The sequence below is a fragment of the Colobus angolensis genome, unplaced genomic scaffold (genome assembly GCF_000951035.1).
Source record: "Colobus angolensis palliatus isolate OR3802 unplaced genomic scaffold, Cang.pa_1.0 Scaffold196, whole genome shotgun sequence".
Lineage (NCBI taxonomy): Eukaryota > Metazoa > Chordata > Mammalia > Primates > Cercopithecidae > Colobus > Colobus angolensis.
In genome coordinates, this window is record NW_012115110.1 from 685,256 (window position 1) to 708,251 (window position 22,996).

Genomic DNA, 22,996 nt, shown 5'->3' on the forward strand with positions numbered 1-22,996 from the left:
TTGTGAGTGGACGAACGTTTTGGGAGACACCATTCAGTGGTGATGCTACCCCAGCCAAGGAAGGAGGAAAAGGGTCAGGGGTGTTCCCGCCTGCTCTCTTCCTCCTTGTCCTTTTATGCAGAAACAGAGGCCTTTGCAGAAGTCCCTCCTGTCTCCAAAGACACAAGTTTAATTTCTTTCTTGGCTAAAATGGGTCCACTGCATGAGGCGGTTTTGTGCAGTGTCTCCCCAGACCCCCGGTGAGTATGGCGCTGGAAGGCTGGATGGCGAACAGGATGACAGCTGCGGTGCCTTCACCTCACACCCTCAGGTCCGGAAGCCTCTGCCCCTGTGTGGACCCAGAGCGGCGAGGTCCTCTCAGAGATCCCTGCATCCTGCAGCCTGTCACCTCTTCCTCCACCTTCTCCACCACTGCCTCCATCTAACCTCTGGTCACCTCTTCCTCCACCTTCTCCACCACTGCCTCCATCTAACCTCTGGTCACCTCTTCCTCCACCTTCTCCACCACTGCCTCCATCTAACCTCCAGAGCAATTCTTGTGGGCAAGTTGAAGACAAAGTGGACCACATGGTAGAGACGTCTGACTGGCACAAATTGGCGTGGGGACATGCAGCCCACAGTCCTTGGGACATGAGGCCCACAGCCCTGTCTCAGGAGCTGGCCTGGTCATCTTGCTGTTTTGGCCTCTGGGCTTGGGCTGGGTCGAGCTCTGCTCATTTTGCTCTAATCCCAACCTTAGCATGCTTCCCTCAGACTCTAACTTTTGTGTTCCTCATTCCTCCTGGAAATTCCTCACCAAAGCAAATCCCGTTTCCTCCTTTTCCCTGTGAACATTAAGTGGTTGATGCAGACCACACCAGCGTTGGTACATGTCACCTAACTTTCAAAAGTGATATCAATGTAATAGAATGAGTGTGGTAGTTCCATGCCAGCCTCTGACTCTGTAGGCAGATAAATAGATCCAAAAAATTCTCGGATGTCATCAAAGCAAACTTCAGATTCTTGTTTAGTACATGATGGCACTTGGAATAACCTTCACAAACCATTAACTAACCAACCAAATAAGAAGGCACTGCATTCCTCACTCATCAACATACAGAATATAACTACTGACTTCTCAGTGAAATTCTGTTTTAGAGTCATGAGATAATTCCTGGGTAACAGAGTGGATGAGTTGGAAATGCTCACCGCCCCTCAGTCAAATTTTCTTTCTTTCTCATCCACAGGACTCTGACTGTGTGCCGGGAGCCGGGTGCATACCTCGTTCCAGCCTCCTTTGCAGCTCGATGTGGCTGCCTGGCTGATCCTGGCCAGTGAAATGCAAGAGCAGGTGTGCATGGGCTCCTCCAAAGCTGCCTAATGCCAGCGCCTCCACCAGGCAGCTCCCGCGAGCCCACTCACCTCTTCCTCCTGTGGTCTGGAATGTGAGTGTGCATTCCGGGGGCTGTCAGCCACCTTGGCCCAGGAGAGGACTTTGAGAAATGAAGTCCATGTGGGATGCAGAGGCCACAGAGTGAGCGTGGAGTCCCTAGCAATTGCATTTAAGCATCAGGTCTGTAGTCTCTCTGCTAGCAATGGAATGCACTTTCGAGCCCAAACAACCTCTTCCCCTACATGCCTCCAGTGCGCCAGGGTCCAGTGAGTCTGCGGGGTTGCACTGGTACGGCATTTTACTGATAGCCACATAGAGGACTTGGTGGGGACCCCTGGTGTGTGATGGAATGTGGGGAGGGAGGGCAGCTGGGCACGTTTTTCCTTTCTTCTGATAACAGGACTTCAGTTTGCCGTGGTGGGTGTAGACTCCTCCACATGCTCAGTCTTGGAGCTGACTGCACCTCTTAGAGATCATCAGAGGTCAAGAAGTCGGGCTTGGCTCCCAATCCCCATGGCGACAGTGGGTCCAATGAAGGTCAGTCCCATGACTGGGGACACCATGGCAAAGAGGCCTCGGTCTTGCAAACTGAATTGCAGCAGGGGTGCAGAGAAGAGTGGAAACCTGCTAGGGGGCAGCTCTTGGGTCCAGCTGTGCCTGAAGCCAGCTAGCCTTGGACTTCTCAGGTCTCTGGAGCCGTAAATTCCTCTTCTTCTAAACAGGTGTGCATGCCCTAGGTTATTTTTTAACCATCACTCACAAACATGCTTTCTAATAAGAAGAGGTAACACAAGAACAGCCAGTTTGGGGCCAGGACCCTAGGATGGGAGTGGCGTCTGACTTGAACAGGATTGTTCTAGGCCTAGCATGGAGTCCGGTTCCTAGCATATGTGGTAGAAACTAGAAAATGGTTCCCCCCAAAAAATTTCAGACTGAATCCTTGGGAGCAACTCATGTTGCTTTACATTGCAAAACAGACTTTCTAGACAGGATTAAGTTTCAAATTCTGAGCTTGGGGGATCACTCTGGATTCCCTTCTGGGGTGCCTGCGTGTCCTCACCTGCATCCTGATAGGAGGAAAGCGCAGAGGGATTTGACTTTGACAGAAATGAAGAGGGCAGATACACAGAGGAGAGAACCAGGTGGCCATGAGATAGAGGCTGGAGTGACGCGGCCACAAGCCAAGGAATGCTGGAGGCCACCAGGGCAGAAAGAGGCTGGGAGTGGTTTTGCTGCTGAGCCCAGCACCTTTTCAGAATGAATTTCAGTTTGTGATGATTCACATGGCAGAGCGTGCATACATAGTGGCCATCGCCTTCTGTTGAAAGGCCTTCTGCGGCACTGACCATATGAAGAGGCCACTGCCCCGGCACCTTCCTGGCAGCTCTGTTAGGGTATGCCCACAACATCTCAAATTCATTTCCCAGAAGCGCGTCTTATCCTCTCTCCCCGCATCGGGGCCTTTTACATCTTTCCCCACAGGGTGAATGTCAGGGACGTAAGGTCCCTTGAGCCACACACCTGGGAACTCCCTTCTACCTGCTCCTCTTTCCCACCCGCAAAGTCCAGCATCAGGTTCTTAGCTTTTTCCTCTTCAGTATCTCTTGACGCATTTTTTTCTTGACACCTCCCTGGCCCTCACCTTAGTTCAAGCTGCTCTGTCTCTCACCTGCGCAATGGCCTGGACTTCCAAACTAACAACGCTTCATGCGTGCTTCTTCTGCAGCCAGGTGAGCAATACCTTGGGTCAAGTCACCCCCGGGCAAGGTGCTTCCCATAAAGAACAGTTCCAGGATCCATCAGCTCCTTCATGCTCTGGCCCCACCTTGCTAGCTCCCCGGGTGAACCTGCACCCAGCCATGCAGCTAGCAGGCACTCTTCAGTGACTCGCCTGCTCCCTGTGTTCCTCGTGGATGCTGTTGTGGTAGGACAGCCTCTTCTGCCGGTTTTGAGCCCATGCCTTGGTTTCTCCTTCTCAGCTCCTACTCGCCCTTTAGACTGAGCTTCTGTCACCTTCCCTCCCTCAGAAACATCTTCCCCCATTTCCCAGACCAGGGCAATCCCCTTTAGCCAATGTTTTCATCACAACTGTTGCTTCCTATTAATTCATGTGATTCTTGAAATGGCCTAAAATCACACAGATCTTCATCACCAGCTTTGAAGCTCATGAAGGCAGAAAGCAAGCGTGACTTTGCTTATCACTACATCCTGGGTTCGTAGGACAATACCTCACATGTGGGACATCATTAGCAAAGATTGATTGAATCAAAGAACACTGGTTTAGAGAACAAAACCCCAGCACCTGCTAAACATACTTGTCACGGTATTAGGCATCTCCAAAGAATCAAGTGTTCCATGAAGTTTCTTCTTTTGTATACCTTTGAAATCTCTCCGTGTTTTCCACTGATAATGACATTGAACTCTATCATTTTATTGATTTATTTCATAATGCATTGGTTATTACATTTTTATCTCAAGAAAGGTCAACCACCAGCTTGTTTTGAGAAGTATTACTTGGAAAAGTAATAAAGAAGCGTTACTATCCATTATAAAATAAAAGATATACTTTCTCCTGTTGTATAAAGTCCACTTTCAACTATTGCACGAAAGCCAGAGAAGAATCACTTCCTACTTCTGGAGAGTTGTTCCTCGAGGCTCACCCTACGGGCATCCAGTGCTCTCTCACCCCTGTCTGCACCCCCAGCTTCTGGGTGCCTCTGAGGCACATCCTGCCGTGCTACCCACCCCTGCTCCTTGCATCCCAGGGGGATTACCGCAGCACAGGAACGTGATGTTTTCTTGGTATGGCTGAAATGAGACGTATGGCCCATCATCCATCATTTTCCCGTCATACTTTTGTACTTTGTCTGCTCATCCTCAGGACTCCTGCAAGAGCACGGAGTGAATTCCTGTGGGTCTTGGCCAGCTGCGAGGTGTCCCACTGAAAAGGGCATTCTGCTTCTCCAGAGGCTCTCACAGCCCTTAGGCATCCCAGCCAAGCATAACACAAGCTGGGCGTCCCTCACAGCTCTCCCCAGGCCAGCGTCTACTAACCTTTCTAACAGGTGTCCTCTGAGACCAGCTGTGCAGGAGAAGGTGCTGGAGTTGGGGGCGGGTAAAAGAGAGTTTGAGACAATGCTAACAAATACCCAAGCTTGCTAATTCTTCACTAAAGACATTTACTAAGTTTCCTGTGATTAAGTGAAAACTGCTGGATTTTTTTTTTTTTTCCATTTTAAAATAAAACTCAGGCCTGGTGTGGTGGCTTACCCTGTAATCACAGCACTTTGGGAGGCCAAGGCAAGTCGATCACCTGAGGTCAAAAATTTGAGACCAGCCTGGCCAACATGGTGAAACCCTGTCTCTATTAAAAATACAAAAAATTAGCTGGGTGTGGTGGCGGGTGCCTGTAATCCCAGCTACTTGGGAGGCTGAGGCAGGAGAATCGCTTGATTCCTGGGAGGCAGAGGTTGCAGTGAGCCAAGATCACGCCATTGCATTCCAACCCGGGCAACAAGAGCAAATCTCCATCACAAAAATAATAAATAAATAAATAAATATATATATATATATATAAAATAAAATAAAATAAAACTCAGTGTGGTTTAAATGACAATGGCATGGCCACCCAGAGACAGAGTTTTGCACAATAATCTCTTCTTTCCAGGGACATGGAAGATAGACATTTTGACTGTTATTTTTAGCCTCAGAATTAATTTGTTAAAAGGCATTTTAACTTTTATTTTCAGTTCACAGGTACATGTGTGCAGGGTTGTTATATAGATCAACTGGCGTCATGGGATTTGCTGTACAGATTATTTCGTCATCTGGGTACTAAGCCTAGTACTCATTAGCTTTTCCTCCTGCTGCTCTCCCTTCTCCCCCCTCCACTCTTCGATAGGCACCAGGATCTGCTGTTCCCTTTTCTATGTACCCATGTGTTCTTGTCATTTAGCTCCCACTTCTAAGTAAGAACATGCCGTATTTAGTTTTCTCTTCTTGCATCAGTTTGCCAAGGATAATGGCTTCTAGCTCCATCCATGTTCCAGCAAAGGACATAATCTCTTTCTTTTCTATGGCTGCATAGTTTTCCATGGTGTAAATGTACCACATTTTCTTTATCCAGGATATCACTGATGGGCACTTAGGCTGATTTCATGCCTTTGCCATTGTGAACAGTGCTGCAATGGATATAGAGTGCGTGTGTCTTTATAATCAAATGATTTATATTCCTTTTGCTGGGATAAAATGATTTCTATTCCTTTGGGTATATACCCAGTAATGGGATGACTGAGTGGAATGGTGTTTCTGGTTCTAGGTCTTTGAGGAGTTGCCACAGTGTCTTCAATGATGGCTGAACTAGTTTACATTCCCATCAACAGTGTATAGTATAAGCATTCCCTTTTCTTCACAATCTGTAGTGCAAGGAAATCAGTGAGCATGCTTCAGTGTTCCAGCATGTGGACAGAACCGCAGTGATCTTAGCCTGGAAGTCACTTTTTAAGTCAGTGTAATCAACAACAGAGGAGAAAAGGCCATGACCCAAATGGCCTCATCCAGACATTTGTGCCTCCTGAGTTTAAACAAGGATGCTGGCGTACCTCTAAGGTGAATGGCTGGCGTGCAGCCTGGGGACACAGCAGGGTGCCACCCACACTGGCCAGCTAAATAATGGCTTCCCAATGTTGGATTTAGGGGCAAATCTTCAGGAAAATTCCAGTTCGAAGTGTCGATTCCAGTCCAAAGGGGCTGAAATTGAGTCCTGTGTAAAGTGCACATGGCACACATTCACCCAGAACTAGTGTCAGATTTCATCCATTTACAAAGAAATAAAAACAGATTTCATCATGATTTAGATTATTGTCTCCACTTTTCAAGTAAAATGTGGTGAGTAGTTTGGCATAAATTGGAAAGAGGATGAGCACAGGACATCATTTTACAAAATTAAACAAGGAAGAGAAAACTTGAGTTTTACGAAAACTTTTTCAAATATTAATGTCATTTGTAGACGATAAATAAATGAATAAATGAATTTTATTTGTTCATTTATTTATTTTTGTTTGTTTTTTGTTTTTTGAGGTGGAGTCTATCTCTGTTACCCAGGCTGGAGTGCAGCGGTATAATCTCGCTTCATTGCAACCTCGTCCCCCAGGTTTAAATGATTCTCCTGCTTCAGCCTCCTGAGTAGCTGGGATTACATGTGCCAGCCACCACACTTGGCTATTATTTTTTATTTTTTAATTTTTAGTAGAGACGGGGTTTTGCCATTTTGGACAGGCCCATCTCCAACTCCTGAGCTCAAGCAATCTGCCTGCCTTGGCCTTCCAAAGGGCTGGGATTAGAGGCGTGAGCCACTGCACCCAGCCACATTTTATTTATTTTTAAATGTTGTATTAGTCCTTTTTCATGATGCTGATAAAGACATACCTGAGACTGGACAATTTACAAAAGAAAGAGGTTTAATGGACTTACAGTTCCACCTGGCTGGGGAAGCTTCATAATCATGGTGGAAGGCAAAGAGGAGCAACTCACATCTTACATGGATGGCAGCAGGCAGAGACAGAGAGCTTGTGCAGATAGACTTTCCCTTCTAAAACCATCAGATCTGGTGAGACTGATTCACTGTCACAAGACCAGAATGGGAAAGACCCACCCCCATAATTCAATGACCTCTCACCAGGTCTCTCCTACAACATGCGGGAATTCTGGGAACTACAACATGAGATTTTTATGGGGACACAGAGCCGAACCATATCAAATGCATTTATCAAATGATCAACTTGGCTTGCAGGAAGTTACACAACTGATTACTGGAAACTCCGAGAGTATAAATTAAGATTCTGACATTCAGGGCTTTCTCCATTTCCACATGGCAAATTTTGCTTTATGTACCTCTCGTGTTTATTCTTATTTTAAAGGCCAATATTATTATTCTTGTTTGCCTGCACCATGCTCCCTTGGACAAGTCCGTTATCCTACTTGTATTCTTCCTTAAGACCCTGAAGGTCTTTGGGGCCATTTCTTCTTGTAGAGCTTTATAACCACAGTTTGAAATTCTGCACAGGCTATGAAAAAGTGTCTTCTAGGAGTGTTTATAATTGAAAGACTTGGAGACAATTTCTTATCCTGTGTCACTGAAAGATGCATATTGGTCTCAGAGTTGGAGTAAAAGCAGAGGGTGTCACGCCTGTGGCTGGACGAAGGGGCTGTGCTGTCCTGCTTCTTGGCGCCTCTTCCATGAGGACCCCTGGCCTTCCATGGATACTCCTTCCATGCCAGGATACTGAGAGTTCAGCCCTGTGAGGTTTCTATTCAGCACTTGTGACCTTGGTGCAAGGGCAGAAAGACTTCCCTGGGGTGCTGGCTGTTATCCTGGGTGCACAGGGTGTCTGGGGAACCCCAGACTGGATGTCATGGGTCACATAGAGCTCCAGCTTCCTAAAGGGCTTATGGTCAGACTACCCCGTAAGCAAGGCTGTGAGAACCAGTTTCCTGGCTTTCCATTCCCCGGTGTCATTGGATGGTGAGGTTTCATGAGCTTTAACGTGACACCTATTCAAGTTTATCACGTGACTCAGCTTCAAGTTTTAAATAAGCTCTATTTCACAGTGGTCCAGGTTAAGCCAGTTCTGCAGATAGATACAGTGAGCATGGGACCAGGTGACGGAACCAGGTGTGTTATTTTGTTTTTCTTTTGCACTCCTTATTTTTACTGGCATGGGTGCTATGAGGAAACTGGTTTTCTTCTTTGCCTGTGATACTGTTTAGGACACTCAGACGGTTTTTGTCTTTGTTTTGTTTTTCCCATCTATAAAGATTATTTCACTAAGGCATGTTCATACTCAGAAGACGCACCTGTTCTCTCAGATTTCCAAACTTTTATTTTAATTCTGTCTAATGAGTATATAATGTTGAGCATGTGAGGCTTTGAGCTGGGAGAAAAAGATGATGTTCTCTGTGGCCTTCTGAGTCTATGTTCTATAAGAGGGATGAGACACACCTGGGCACCTGTAAGGCAAGATGAAGAAAAGGACTGGGGCACGAGAGTGCGCAGTGCTAGGTGTGTGGCCAGACAACGCAGGCCGAAGCTGGTTCCCATGGAAGGGGGTCGAGGGTGGCGAGGAGGATGAGGCTGGGGCCTCGATCTGCATCTGGGGCAGGCTCCTCTGGAGGGCTTGGTAAGCACAGATGGCTGGGGGCCTCCCCGATCCAATCCCAGCTTCTGTGTCCATTGGTCTCGATGGAGTTGGACAGTGTGTATTTGTAACAGGTGCCAGTTAACTAACACTGCTGGCCCAGAACTCCACTTCAGGAGCCACTTGGTTTTCGGGGTGCCAGGGCTCTGGTGACAAGGTTGGCCAGGTGCTCTTCTCAACCACATTCACTACCAAGCTCGTGGGCTGTGCGATTCTCCCTGGGGGCAGCTGATGATGGCTTTCTCTCTGGAGAAGACTGGTTCCAGACCTCCCAGTGCCTGGCTCTGGTGACCTCAGCCATCCACTGGTGTGGTCCTACTGAATATCCTGCTGAAAGCTCAGAGATGGGCAGCCTTTCTGTCTCTCCTCATCAGCTCCCGGGGACAGCACCCACTGAGGCACTGGCCAGGCCAAGAACACGCCATGGTGAGTGCTTAGGAGCAAGCGTCTCTTTTCCAAGACTTCTGAGAAGGTTTCTTCCTCAACCCTCAGCTATGTGCCAATCAGGTAACAGCTTTCTCCCTACTTGCAGGGAATTTGGTGGAGATAGAGATGACATCTCTCCAACACCCCTAACAAGTTGCCATTTGTGTCACTATCATTGGCACCTATGGCCTTAACTTTTACAAATTTCCTCTCCTGGGGTCACAGGTCCTCCAAGTCCCCTCTTCGTTTTTCTTTCTGCAACGTGAACACCACTTATAGGAGCAAAGTGCAGATTCAGCTTTGAGTGAGGTAGAGAAGGCACAGAATAATTCCTGGTCCAAGGGTCTTCCAGCCAAATTCCTGGCTAACAGCTACCTGAGAAAAGTTCTCTGACCAAGTGGGAGTGTCAGAAATGTCAAAAGAATAATACTTATCTGGCTTTCCACGTGTGCATGTGTGTGTGTTATGTGTGGCTGTAGGCTTCTGCAAGTATGTGTGTGTATGTGGGTATGAGAATGTGTGTGTGCATTGTGAGTGTGTGTGTAGATGCGTGTATGGGTGTGCACGCATGTGGGAGGATGAATGCAGGCACAGGTGTGTGCACTTATGTGTAATTGTATGTGCACATGTGTATATGTGTGTGGAAGTGGGTGTGGAATGTGTGTATGTGTGGGAGGGTTATGCAGCCATAGGTGTGTGCACTGCAGTTTAAATGTGTGTGTGCACATGTGTATGTGTATGTAGATGGGTGTACAGGTGTATGTGTGCATTTGGGTGTAGGTGTGTGCACATGAGTGTAGGTGTGTATGTGTACAGGATGCATGTCTGCGTAGATGTGTGAATGGATGTGTGTGCATATGGGAGTGGCATACATGTGTTAATTTGGGCCTATGTGTGCTTAGGCATGTGTGTGTGTGTAGACACAAAAATGGGTGTGTGCCCCTGTGGGAGTGTGTGTGTAGGCATAGGTGTGTGCACTTGGGAGTAGCCATGTATGTGCACATGTGTGCGTGTACAGAAGCATGGATGGGTGTGTATGCATGTGAGAGGACGCATGTAGCATAGGTGTGTGGACTTGGGTGCAGTTGTGAATGTGCACTGGTGTCTATGTGTATGCAGATGGGTGTACAGGTGTGTGTGTGTGTGTGGGAGAACGTTCAGGTGTAGGTATGTGCACTTGGAAGTCGGTGTGTGTCCACAGGTGTGCATGTGTGTGTGTAGGTGTGTGCATGGATGTGTGTATGTGAGTGGGTGCACGTAGGCATAGGTGTGTGCCTGTGTGCACTTGGGTGTAGATGTGTGTGTTCATGGGTGCATATGTGTGTGTGTGTGTGTTTGTGCATGAGTGTGCCTGGGTACATTGCCTGTGTGTGGTCAGTGTGCATGTGTGTGTGAGTGTGTGTGTGTGGAGAAGCAGATTTCCTAAAAGTTCATGGGGAGGGAGGGCTTGAGGCATTGCAGAAGGAAGGGTGCCGAGAGGCAGTACCCAGGTGGAGGAAGGCAGGTGCTGACTCTTCGGTTTTGGGGAGCAAGATGTCCTTGTGAAAAGGAGTCCCCTGGATGTGTCCCAGCTGCACACCCACTTCCCTCCACAGATGCCAGTCTGTGCACACCTCCGTGGCTGCTGAATAAAATAAGAATCCCCCACAGCCTCTATTGTACATCTCATGGGCACCCAAAAATGTCAACAACCTTGGGAAACAAATACGACAAAAGGATTAATTTATCTCCTGACATGTAATTAGGAGTCCCTCAAGCAAATTATGCATAATTTAAACAAAAGTTCTCAGAAAAGCACGTGTGAACAAATTAAATGTGGCCACTCTATTTTTTGTCCTAACTCACTCTCCAACAGTAGCTTCTCATCATTCAAATTAACAGAACGGTTGCAGCTCAGACCCCAAGACAGCGAGATCCCAGGAAAGCCGGATTCTGCGGGTCGGTCACACCTTCCTCTTCTTTTTAGTGTTTGTTCGTGGAAGGGCCATGGAAGAGCCATTTGGAAATGATCTTGGTGGCATGAGGCTTCCTACGCCACCTTCAGCGCTCCTCCCATTCTGACACTGGCTGGTGGGTCAAAGGCTCATTTCTGTCTCATCTCCCCTGGGGAAAGTGGACTCCTCTGGAGCAAGTCTTTAATGAGATCTTCCTGGGCCATTTTATACACAGTCTGTAGATCCAGAGGTTGATCCACGCCCCGACGGGCTCTCGGTCTGTGATTCACACCCACTCATCCTTATAGGAAGGGAAGGCACAGTGTCCGGGGTGAAGGGAGGTGTGAGGGTGCCAAGGGTCTTTTCCAACCTTCTGGTTTTCTGAGAGCCTAGGAATCAGGTCTGGTCTGGGATTGGAGCAATCATTGCAACTCCAAGTTTTTTTTCTTTTTCTTGTCCAAGTTAAAAAATGTGTTAAGGTCTGGGTGTGATGGCTCACGCCTGTCATTCCAGCACTTTGGGAGGCAGAGGCAGGAGGATCACTTGAGGTCAGGAGTTCGAGACCACCCTGGCTAACATGGTGAAACCCCGTCACTACTAAAAATTCAAAAATTAACCAGGCGTGGTGGCAGGTGCTTGTAATCCCAGTTACTTGGGAGGATGAGGCAGGAGACTCTCTTGAACCCGGGAGGCGGAGGTTGTATTGAGCAGAGATGGTGCCACTGCACTCCAGCCTGGGTAATAAACAGAGATTCTCTCTCAAAAATAAAAACAATGTGTAAAGTACGAAGAGGGCTCTGAGAACCAGCACTACAAATTCTCCCTGAGGAAGAGGAAGGCCCTGCAGTCACTGTCCTTATGCAAATAGATCCCTCCAGCGATGCCCAGCATGCTCTCCTCCCAGGGCGGCCTCCACGCTGAGTCCCAGATCGTCACAGATCTGTCAGCACCGTGAACTAAGAAGTCATGCCAGAGTTTCACCAGAGCCTCCTCCCTTTTTTTTTTTTTGAGATGGAGTTTTGCTATTGTTGCCCAGGCTGGAGTGCAATGGCATGATCCCAGCTCACCACAACCTCTACCTCCCGGGTTCAAGCGATTCTCCTGCCTCAGCCTCCCCAGTAGCTGGGATTACAGGCATGCACCAACATGGCCAGCTAATTTTGTATTTTTAGTAGAGATGGGGTTTCTCCATGGTGGTCAGACTGGTCTCAAACTCCCGACGTCAGGTGATCTGCTCTCCTCGGCCTCCCAAAGTGCTGGGATTACAGGTATGAGCCACCATGCCTGGCCCAGAGCTTCCTTCTTCAACTCCAAGAGGTGTGAGCTCTGCACGCTGGCATCTCCCCTGAGCTCATACACTGGAAGCTCACAGCCAAGGTACTGGTGTTAGGAGGTGGGTGATGAGGCCATGGAGATGAAGCTCTCTGGAATGGGATTCATGCCCTATAAAACAGCCACAAAGAGCTCCCTTGCCCCTTCCTCTATGATGCCACAAGGAGAAGGTGTTGTCTGTGAGCCAGGAGGCCACCCTCATCAGACACCGAATCTGCAGGTGCCGTGAACCTGGACTTCCAGCCTCCAGAAGGCTGAACAATCAATTTCCGTGGCTTCCAAGTCACCCAGTCTGAGATATTTTGTTATGGCAGCTGAGCAGACTAAGACGGAAGCCAGCTGGGGTCCAGTTAGGAAGGGGCAGCCTGCACCAGAAGGTGCGAGTTATGGGGCAGGTGACGAGAGCACTGCAGACAGGGGAAGCTGGATAGCCCTGGGATGACTGACTGTGGGCCACCACCAGCCCTGGAGGCTAAGAGGTATCACCAGAGCCCAGGAGCTGTGCCCTGCAGCCAACAGAAGGGCCACAGAAGGGATTCATTTTAATGAGGAGCCTGATGTGAGCTGCAATCACAGAGCAGATGGAGCCACTGCTGGGAACGCCACCCATGAGGGGCAGACACAGCCTGGACTCTCCCAGGCCTCCATCCTATGCTGCCCATCAGCCAAGCTACACAGGGGGCCAGCGGATGAGGCACCTGGGAGGGGCAGTCTGCACGGGTTGCCACCCTGATGTGCAGAACAGAGCAGAGGCAGGCTAGGGACAGCAGGACTGGAGGCCTTGGCCAAAAGATGGGAACGAGCCCCCAGCACCTGCCAAAGTGTGACCCATGGGGCCCAGTGCAGGGACCCTGCGAGGCAGCATGGCACTCCCTGCTTGTTGAGCAGGCCACTCCCTCTCTGTCCTCTACCTCTCCCTCGACCTCACAGAGGAGGTGAAATCTCTCCTTCAACCCACACGGGTCAAGAGTCCTTAAAAAATGTGACCAGCGGTTCCCTAAAGGGCTCCAGGACGGACAGTTCTGAGATGTCCTCCTTGGGCCTGGACTAGAATGTAAACCCCATCCTGCTCATATCCACAGGCTCAGCTCAGGGACCACACGGTGCATGGGCCCTGCTCACGTCCACAGGCTCAGCTCAGGGGCCACACCGTGCATGGGCCCTGCTCATGTCCACAGGCTCAGCTCAGAGACCACACCACGCATGGGCGGGCTGCTCAGGACACCTTGGGAACTGGCTGCACTTTGAGCTCTCACCTCATGTCACAAAATGTCCTTGCATCACTGACCCCTGGCCTGAGCCACTAGCTGGAACAACAGCTCGCTGCTCCTCCTTTGTGTTCAGGAACTTCTGGTAGCAGCTCTGGAGAAGAGTCCTGTGGAGGCCCAAGGGTCTCTGCCTCCTGCCTTAAATTTGACTAAGTTCAGATGATATTTTAACCCCACCAAGCAACAATCCAAAACAACACATTTGCTAGTCATGTGCAGTGCTGAGTTAATAAGCTTATGTTATTAATTAATATCATGCCAAAGTGTGGTGTGTGTACACATTGCAGTCCTATTCAGCCATAAACAGAATGGGATCCTGCGACTGGCAACTACATGGATGGAACTGGAGGATATTATGTTAAGTGAAATGAGCCAGGCATAGAAAGAAAAACTTTGCATGTTCTCACTTATTTGTGGGAGCAAAAAATTAAAACAGTTGAACTCATGGAGACAGAGCGTAGAAGGATGGTTCCCAGAGGGCACGAAGGGTAGTGGGCTGGGGATAGAGGGGAAGTGGGAATGCTTAATTGTACAGAAGAAAGAAAGAAGAAATAAGAGTTAGCACTTGACAGAACAACAGGGTGACTAGAGTCAATAGTGATTTAGTTGTGCATTTAAAAATAACTAAGAGTACAGCTGGATTGTTTGTCACATAAAACATAAATGCTTGAGGCCATGGATACCTTATGTGCCCTCATGTGATTATGCACATTGTATGCCGTATCAAAATATCCCATAAACTTCATACACAAAGACACCTACTATGAACCCTCAAAAATTAAAAAAAAAACCACACACCAATAAACAAAACAAAAAGAAAGAAGAAAAGAGCAAATATTAAAAGATCATGGGAAGAGCTGGGAGAGTTTTACTGTCATTATAGCGAGTGGAGGAGGGAGATCTCTGGCCATTTGGAGATGGGAAGGCAGTTCCACTCAGCAGGATCAGCCTGGGAGAGGCCTGGAAATTAGATGAAAAGGGCAGCCCCGCAGCTGTGGATGCAAAACTCGACCCACCCATGCCTGGCAGGGGGCAGCTGTGCCAGAGTCAGCCAGGACAGAGAAGGTGACAGGAAAATCCTTGTCCAGGTATCTGCATTCGGGCTGGGAGGGTAGGGAATCTCTGCTAAGTGCTATCAAAAAATAAAAAAGAAAAAACAAAACAAAACAAAATCATGAGAAATAGCAGTTCCACGTAATTCCAAACCAACCGACATGCACAAGCACCTTCCAGGCCTGAGCACGCTCCCCTTGTTAATGCCACAATGAAAATCAAGTCGGGAAACGTTACTGACAACAAAAACGGGACCAGCTCTTTGATACAAAAGAGAAGAGATTATTTCACCACTCAGAGAAATCCGTGAGAAAATTTGGTAACGTTCTACAACGACCTAGAGCAGAAACAGTCTAGAGTATCTCCAAATGTGATATACACACAGGAAGAAACGAGGCGAAAGAGACCAAAGAAGGCCTACCTAGAACCCCGAGGGAGTCGTTTTGACACTCCCATTTGAGAGAGGCAGGGAGAAACTGCCTTGTGTCCTGCATCCAGCCTTTGCCATTCCTCCGCCCTTCCGAGTGAGCCTCAGTGCTCAGCCTCATCACAGATCCTGAGGAGGGGAGAGGATGGAGCAGACACTGCCCAGACCACCTTCAGGACCAAGACCCTGGGCCTGGATGCAGATTCCCCGGGGTCTTCAGTGCTTGGGAGAAAGACATGGACAGGTTTCACAGCTGGCAGCCAAGTGTGAAGGCCAGAGGGGCTCCAGCTCATACGAAGGGACTCTCCTTCCCTGTGCTTGGCAGGTAGAGAAATGGAGGTTCAGGTGCAGGTTCAGGATGTAGCAGAATCAGTTTCAGAAAAGGCTGAACACTCCACAACAGGCCTGGTCGATGAAGTCGGGTGCCAAGACTCAGGAGGGGACATTTGGGTCAATGCACCTGAAAACCTCGAATTCCCATATCCTCTGAGCCCTTTGGGGCTCCAGAAGCAACCCCTCCATTCTGTTCAAAGCCAGCACGCTCATCTTGAGCTAGGCGGGTGCAGAGGTTTCTCTGCTTTGCAGGGAACACACACAGTCGCACACGTGTGCACACATGCATGTTCACACACACACACACACCCCACCCCTCTCTAGCTTGTCCTGGGGTGCTGAGCCTGCCCAGAGAGGAAAATGGATCCCCATCCCCAACAAGGAGCTGCAGGACCAGCCAGCAGGCACTGGCCTGCACACGGGACCAGATCCCAGCGGTGTAGGGGCAGGGTGGTTGGAATCTCAACTTAGATACAGGGAAGATTTCATCTGAATAGGAGCCCTGTCCCAGGAAGTCACACTGAATGCCCTGGCAGAGATCTCAGGGGACCGGGCTAATATGCTGCCATATGGGCTATGGAAGGCTTGGGAAAGCAATGGTCCATGCTTAGTGGAGTAGAAATGACAGTCTCCAGGGCAGATGGCGGAGGAGGGATCAAAGGCTGAGAGAAGCGGGCACATTAGAGTTGACACAGCCCTGTCTGACGACCCGTCCAGGGAGGGGGCAGCTCCCCGGGAGGGGTCTGAGACACTGCACCAGTGGGATACGGGATGTCCCAGGAGAGAAGGCTCCATGGAGAAGCTCCCCGTCACTATCTGCTCCACACCAGGCCGCTTTCAGGAGGCTGTGGTGTTTCCCAGCTGGGACCCCTGATAACCCCAGGTGAGGGGCTGGGCGGTGGGGCTTAACTCAGCAGCCTACTGGATGCACTTAGCACAGGTGGGGCCAGGCTGGAGTGAGGGCCAGGAGGGCCTAAGCTGCAGATAGCCGTGGGGACGGTAAGTGCACCGGCTGGCATGCGGGGCCGGACAGCCAACAAGGGCATGGCTCACTCTGCACCATGAGAAGGAAAGTGAGCCCAGAGCTGTGGCTGCTGTTCCAGGCCAAAGTCACCATCACCATCCCTTGCTCGGATTCTGGGCCTGCGGCTATTTTTAGGCCCAGAACACATTGAGGGAGAGGTGAGCGCCCGCGGGGCGAGCCCTGCAGGGCTCCACGGATGCAGGATCCAGCGGTTTCCCCGATCTTGCCAGGAGACCTGAAGAGCCGTCCTTGAGGGAAGAAAAAGACTCAGGCATTGGGAGGGTGGATCTCCACAGGGCTTGAGCTGAGCCTGATCCCCAGGGACCTAACAGCACAGGGGCTTCCCTGTAGGAGCCGAGGCCTGAGGGTGCCAGATTTTTAGGACACAGCCCGGTTCAGAGTCTGCTCAGAGTGGGTCTCCTGCACCCATGGGCCCACGCAGTGGTGCTTCCCATGCTGCAGACAAATGACTGGAGTGCGGTCCTCTAGGCCCCACTCTGGTTCCTTGGCCTGCATCAGATGATCCGTGATGGTGGGGTAGGTGGAGAGGAGGCCTCTGGTCCAGCCAGGATGGAAAATCCAAAACAGCACTGCAGACTGGGGGTCTGTGCAGAGACAAGCACCCTCTTCGGACCTGAAGGCCTCAAGTTAATTCACAGCCTGACTTCTACAGAAATCAGATATTTCCAGTGCACAATAACGGGCCACTCTCAACTCAACCCAGCAGTAGGCCTATCTCCATGACAGTAGCTGAGGTGATGTCTGCTAGAGCAGATTAAACTGAAATCAGGCAGGGGGCATGTGGCCCCTGATTTCATAAATGCATTGTTTTCTATTGTTTCTATGCAGAGAGAGGGTGTGCATTTACGGTCTTACTCCAGAGCAGGGCAACTCCCAGTCTCTCTCGTCTTACAGTGTGCAAAGGACTGGCCTGTCGGGCCACGCCACATCGGAGAGCACGGCCTTGGTCCACTGCATCCATGACATGCCCATAAAGCAGATGAACTTGATGATGGGGAAGGCTGGGGCAGGCACGTGTACTCTGGAGGGTGGGAAGGCTTCCCAGCGAAGATGAAGGGTCTGCACATTGGGGAACACTGTAGTGCCTGGTAGTTTGGGGCATGTGGGAGCATCCCCTTCAAAGCCAAGGATAATTTGCTGTATCTGAACCTCCCATCATCCAGAAGGAAGCACTGTGCCTGGACGGTCTCTCCCCATTCTGGAGGCTGCATGTCTCATACCTGGGAAAGAGGCACTCTGAGTGGGGCCCAGAGGGAAAGCAGGCTCCTTGGATCTGATTGTACTGCAGTGTCCCTTCCATGTGTGCCCTAGGAGCTGGCAGAGCCTGGGGGTGAGTGGGACCTGTGGTGAGAAGCCACACCACGTGGAGCTACATTAGGACAAGTGGGATAATCTCATCACAGACTAGAGGGCTTGGGACTCCACCTGCCTCCTACCACAGCTACAGGAAACAGCTCCTGGTCTGCTGCTGTGCCCTGGTAGAGGTGGAGGCCTGACATCAAGGTCCCAGAGCTGCAGTGAGCTGCCCTCTGTCCTACTCACCAACCCACCTGTTTGGCAGACCCAGAGACAATAGTGAGAAGAAGAGAGTGACCCACTTGTATCAGGTGTGAGCAGGGCCATGGGGCCCTAGAGGGCTGCACAGCCGGTGGCCTAGGCTCCCGGGTCTGTGTCCCTGGCACACTCTGCTCACATCCATGGCCACATGGAGAGAGGCTGGTGGAGAGAGGCCAATGGGGAAGATGGAAGGGTGGGCTTCCTTCATGGAATGTGGATGTAGTCCCGATGCCCAAACCAAAAGGGACTGCAGCCACCCTACAGCCACTCTCAGAGGTGGCTCAGGAGCAGCTGGGAGGGGACATCTCCCCAGTGAGCAGAGCCTCAGGCAAGGTGCCTGACTTCTGATTTGCGTGGAAAGCAAAGTGGCCCGAGGTGAGGATCTATGTGGATGCCTGGGCAGCGGCGAACAGCTGGTTTGGCCGAGTCATCGTGTGCTGGCAGAGGAAATACTGGAAGGCTAGATACACAGAAACTGGGGCAGGGCCACGTAGATGGACCTGCAGGATGAGGAACAAGGTGTGAAGATTGTTGCATTGTGTGTTCACACACACTCAAGAGCATCCGGCACTCAAGGGACAGTGAACACTCAGACTAGGAGAGAGACTCCTGTACTCGACATGGGCTGTGTGCAATGGGCTCATGGATGGAATGGCCATGCACTTCCATCCATGCAGGGGTGAAGGCTCAGCATGGACCCAACAGCCTGTGCTCTTACTTAGTAAGGCCCATGCGGTTACCCCTGCTTCCCGTGTCCAACCTGCCAAAAAGAGACCAACACTGAGTCACTGACACGCATCAGCCCTCTAGGAGACCAACTGCACACTTGGTGTCCAGGCAATGGCATGGGAGTCCTTCCAGCCTTGGGACACAGATTCTCCTTGTCTGGGGTTAAGGCGTCTTCTCAGTGGGGATCTGCTTGTCCCATTCGCAGGACATGAGCCAGCACTGCGAGCTGGGTCTTTCCAACTCAATCCATTGTCTGGGCATCCCAGTAACATTGCATCAAACAAAGGACCCAACTTATAGCAAAATGCAGCATGGGCTGCGGCATGGGAACCCCTGATCTCCTCACAGTCTACCCGCTGCCACCCGACAGAGTGGGGAGCAACCTTCCACAGGTGCACTGAGACCTCAGCTCTGAGGTGCCCTGGTGGGGCTGCCCTGCCTCCAGGACAGTGCATGCTCATCGCTGAGAAGCACGTGGAGCCTCATCCTCCATCATGAGGCCTCAGGGACCTGGAATCTCAGGGGAGGAAGGCAGGTGGCCCTTCCCACCCTCAGTCCTGGTGGCCAACTTGGGGGTTCTGTACCTGTTGCTCTCCACCTGTGGGTTGTGTGGGTTCGGAGCTCCTGGTCCACAGCGGGAGTTGCTTCCACGGCAGGAGGACCATCCGACATTAAGGTTTAAGGGCTGCTCTGTGCACTTTGGGGTCCTCATGGTGAGGCACCACCAAGCGAGGAAGGAGTCGCCCCTGGGCAGGGACCATCGTTCCTGATGAGCAGGAGGAGGTGGGACTGCAGCTACCCTGTGGGAGCCGGAGACTGTCCTTCTGCACTGGGCCATGCCACAGGTTCCTCTTCACAGTTGCTTGGCTAAACTGCACAGTAGGTGGACCTGTGCAGTGACAGGGTGAGGACAGCTTGGCCACAAGCTGGGTCCCTACCAGACTTTCAGGGGTGTCAACGGAGGAGGAAGAGACTCTTCAATGGGTGTAGAATAGTCTGGTTGTTGCAGAAAGGCTGTGTTTCCCCTGCTAAGCTTTCTCTTCCCGGCTTTGCCAGGCAGAGCCGAATCAGCACTGGGACAGAACTGCTCCCGAGGGAGCTGACGTCACTGGTGGAGGGGCTGGACCTGAGCAGGGCCAGGGTGGACTGCAGCAGACACTGTGCTCACCCATCTCACGTTTGCATCAACTGCTCAAGAGAGGAAAATGACACTTAACAAGCAAAGAAATCGAGGCACAGAGAGAAGGTGACCTCGTGGTTACGAAGTGGGGGCAGATGTCAGACCCTGGCCATCTAGTTGTGCTGCACAACACCGAACCCTGGTGCCTCTTGACGCCTCACCCTGCTCCTCTCCTTCCTCCGTCCCCCATCCATTCCCTGCCATCATCATCACCACCCGATTGATCCATTTCAATGGAAACTGGAATTTGTAAGTCCAGCCAAACTTCTTCAGTGGCTTTTATCACCTGTAGGGCAAAATCGGAGCCCTCACCTTGGCAGAAGACCCCAGGTTCTCTCCCCCGCCCCTACCACCGTCATGGCTCCAGCCCCTGCAGCTCCAGGCCAAGACTCCCTGGTGCTGCTTGCTACTCTGGGAAAGCCTCTCCCCATCGCACACCTGGATGACGGCTGCAGGAGGTTTCCCCAGGTGAGGGTGCTGCGGCGCCAGAGTCCCTTCCTGAAGCCCCAGGCTGAGCCAGATGTTCCCTGTGGGGCTCGCTCTGAGGCTGTGCTTCTCCGTAACAGAGTCATTTGTCTCCCAGCCGACCGCTCCACAGACCATGGCCTGCACAGCCACGCCTCTTCCTCCGCACAGTGGATCCCCAGGGGGTGCACACAGCAGTGCCCCAGACCTGCTTGTTGACCTGAATTGAACGGCCAGCCACCAGAATCAACGTGAGCCAATGTGGCACAGGCTCCCTAGTGTACGGGAGAGGGCTCTACGAGCTTAGAGGAGACCAAGGTCCTGTCTGGCTGCACACAAGGTCTCGTGAGGGTGTGCTTTGGATGAGAGCCTATGGACGGGAAGGGTTTTTGACCAAGGAGCTGGGGCAAGGGAGTTTCTGATGGTGAAATGCCACAAGCAGAGCAAAGGGAAGAACCAGCCCTTTGCCAGGCAGGCGTCTGGGCAGATGCAGGCCGGCGCACTGTGCTCCTCCTCCTGGCGCGAGCATCTCCTTTCCTGCCTGCCCCGCGCGAGGGCTCCATGGAACCTCAAACACTCTGGCTTCAGAACTGCTCCAGGCAAATGCGTGGCATCATTCATAAGGAGGCAGCGTCTTGCGGTGCTGAGACCGAGCCCCTGTCTGCTTCCAGATGTCACTTCCAATGCCAGCCCTTCCGCATGATAGCTCTGTCACCAGGAGCGCTGGGGCGCCTCCACTCTGCTTGCGCCTCTAAAGCACACCTGCCCCGCCCGCCTGGATCTGCTGTCAATAGCTGTCGGGTGTGCGGTGTGCAATTTGGGACTTAAGAAGCATTGATACATGGTCGTTACTCTTTACGATCATTAGAAATATTGACTTCAAGGGCAACTTATGATAAACTCAGGAGCATCTCATTTGAAAGATAAATAAGCTGCCAGCACCTCCGATGTTTCAGCAGAGGCAGGAGGTAGAAAATATGTTCAGCAGAAGGAATAGGCCACGGAGAATGTCAACAACTGAGTATCCCTCATTGTGCCTCGGACCATTTACTTCGAGTAGGAACTGATGCTGTCTCCAATCGTCGGTCGTATTGCTCCTTTGGTTTTCCAGAAAACAGACACCCAGGGAAGCTTGAGGAGGAGCTCTGCTTGGGGACGAGCCCCCCAGGCTTCAGGACGTTGTGGATGCTGGCAGTGGCTTTTCAACAGCTCAGGCAGGGCGGTACCCAGGAAGAGCAGGGCAGACGGATGGGTGGGTGGGAGCGCAGGGCCCCGTGCCCAGAAGCACTGCCTGGCGGCTGGCATCTGGGTTATGCTTGGTTTTGTAGAGTTCCAACCCTATTAAGCCCGATTGGAAGGTAGTTAGTAAAATGAAGTGTTGCGAATTATCTCGCTAACTTGGGACGTGTTGGTGGCCAATTGAGATAATTTAAATCCTTAAGGAAAATTTTGATCCCTAATTACATTGAATCACTTTATATTCAAGTCCAACAAATAATTCTCAACTTTTTTCCCCCTTTGCATACATGGAAGTGCAATAATAACAACTATAAAGTAGGCAAAATTTAAAACAGAGGATTTTTCTGTCTTTATGTTTAGAAATGTGTGTGGAAAAGATTAGATTCTGCAAAGTGGCAAATGGCTGAAAGATGTTCTTTGGAGATCACTTTTCCAGTCCTGGGAAGCATGCGGAGAGGAATGGGACCCCCAGCCTCAACTGCTCCAGGGCAAGGGCAGTGTGGGAAGACGTGGCAGGGCACATCCCCGTAACTCACAAAGGGTAAACACCACGATGCTAGATGAGGACTGCACCACATCCGCCTCTCACTGAAGCAGGAGGAAGATCATCTCTTTTCCTTTTTCTCACGTAGAGGGGCGTGCACTCCCCAGTCTCCAATTCTTTGGCTGCTGTTAGTTGTGGTTGCCGCTGCTTGCATTCTAGGGATTAAAATGAAACACACGTTCCAAACCATGAAAGGCCAGCAAGAAAGAGAGAAGGTCCACAGACTGCAGTCTGAGGATTGGATGAACTGGTTCCTGAACTTTTGGAGGAAAATCTGAGAAGGGAAAGCCGGTTAAAGGGCCAGGGTTCAGCCATTCAGGCTTCTTGGGGAAGCAGCTCTCCACTCGCATGGTGCCCTGTTCTGGACAGCAGAGGAATAGGACTGCCCTCCCAAATGCCTAGGAGGGTGTGGCTGTGAATAAATTCTGCTTGAAGTTCCATTGGCCTGAGGGCCAGGCACACCCTGGACATAGAGCGTTGACCCAGGCGAGGCCGTGGACACCTACAGGGACAGCCTAGAACTAGCCTGGGGAATGGAAGCGTCCTTGTGCCTGACCTCTCCTGCACCTGTTTGTACGAACTCCAGTGACAACTGGAGTGGGAGTTATGGCCACATTCGGCTGGGAGGGCCTGCGTCTGGCCAGGGGCCATTAGACCAGGTCAGTCAGTGCTCTGTGGACTGTGGCCAGAGGCACCTTGACTGGGGTTGCTGTCCCTATCCTCATCCTCCTCCACTTGCTAGGCCCACTTCATGAGGTGCCAAAGGTGAAACAGCCAGAGAACTTCACTTGTCCGCAACAACGTTAGAGTCAGGTGCAGGTGGGGGAAAAGCCATATCATCAGGTAACTTCATACAGTTATAAACTTAACAAGTGCTTGGGGCCAAAGAGAGAGAT